We start from the raw sequence: 1,813 nt of genomic DNA, 5'->3' as shown, positions 1-1,813 counted from the left end.
TGATCCAGATCAAAAGGTTCTTCTACAGTGGGCTATCCCAAAGATAAAAGACCCACATTGGTTGATACAAAAGAAGCTTTCAGACATCTGATGGTACAACAAGTTGGAAAGAATGACTCTAGGATCACTGCCAAACTAAATTTGGATGTCACTAAACTGAACCAGGATCAAATAGAGTTTCTTGTCAGAGAGAACTCTACGTAGAAAAACCTATATGAAAAGGCCAATGAAGAAAAACAAAGGTTGCAAGCGAGATTACTTCAAATTGATACAGGCTCTAGTCAAACAAGGATGACATACGACATTGACAGAGATGATATGGATGCTTTTACAGATGTAATATATTGGAGGAATGGGGCCGAAAAGTCATCTCGACAAGTACAATAGATACAGAAAAAGATGGACAAGTTAATTCATCAGATCATTGAACATAGATTCATGAGTGTGTTGCTAGTTGCAGAGAGCTATTGGAAGACATACACTAGAACAACCAAAGCTTTGAAAGAGCATGAAAGGCTTAGGTCATGGTTACATGACATGATGAATGATAACAGTTTGATGAATCCCAGTACAGAGCTGAAGCTGAGGCTTACTTGAAATCCCATGATGAGTTTGCAAATCAATTGAGAAAAGAGCTTCAGAGGTTGGATGATGGGAATACCCCTAGGGTGCCCTCTTTTTATAGTGATGGTGAATTGGTGTCGTTAGAGCAGTGGAAACAAGAGTTCATTGATGAGAAGAAGTGAGTAGTGGCAGAGTTAGATCGGGACAAAGACTTGTCACCTTATGTGAATCATATTCTATCCAATTATTTCCTGACAGAAAATGATATGAGAAAGCTAAACAATGATATTATAATGTATAAAGATGAGAAGTACATTGAACACATGGGGGTGCTGAATTTGTTTATCTTCTCGTTTGTTAACAAAAGTTCTAGTTAATAGTTATGTATTGAAAAGCCACCATGATTTGTGAAAATGTATACTCTCATATAAATAAGGGAACTTTTGAAATATGGAGAATGATTATAGAAAGGAGTAGATTATAGCCTCAGGCTTACCATTGTAATATTTTGGCGAATATATATAATATAACCAGTCATTTTTCCTTTGCGTATATGTTTTGGAGTACTCCATTTTTTGCAGGCAGTTACTTATGATATTATCTAAAGGAGATAAGGTTATTTGTGTTCTTCCAGTAAAATTCCATGTTTCATATTGTAGATTTGGATAAAAATGATTTACTTGCAAATTGTAATTGTTCCCTGTATTTCTTCCTTGGATGGTCTCTTAAAGTTAGGGTTAAATTCATTCAGGTGGTTTACAATATAGATATTGAAGTAGAGCTCATAAGAAATATTAACTGATAGACTCACCGAGAGGGGCTGGGTTTAAAAACTGTCTCATAAGTTTACACAATAAGTCCTACAGAAATATAAAAACTCCGTAGCCCAAATAGCAAAGAAAGGCACTGGTCATCTATAAAATACAACTCATCAGCTCATATTTTCACATTAAAAGTAATAGGAGTAGCTGAGTAGGAAGTGTAGAATAAATTAGCAATAGTGTGTATATATAAATTTCAAGCACAAAGATCAAATAGTTTCTACAACAACAATCTTGAACTCATCTACTATATCACCATCCTAGGAACTTATGCCATTCTGAGATAGGAGCAAGTTAGATCAAGACACTTAATCTGCTATAATAGGCACTCTTCATTAAAAACAACTAGTGAGTAGGTATACCCACCTAGGTCCTGTAGAGCCTAAAGTGAGAGAGTTAGTAATCAAATAGGTTTACTCTATAAGATG

The sequence above is a fragment of the Cryptomeria japonica genome, chromosome 5 (assembly GCF_030272615.1).
Source record: "Cryptomeria japonica chromosome 5, Sugi_1.0, whole genome shotgun sequence".
Lineage (NCBI taxonomy): Eukaryota > Viridiplantae > Streptophyta > Pinopsida > Cupressales > Cupressaceae > Cryptomeria > Cryptomeria japonica.
Note: the sequence above shows the minus strand (reverse complement) of the source record.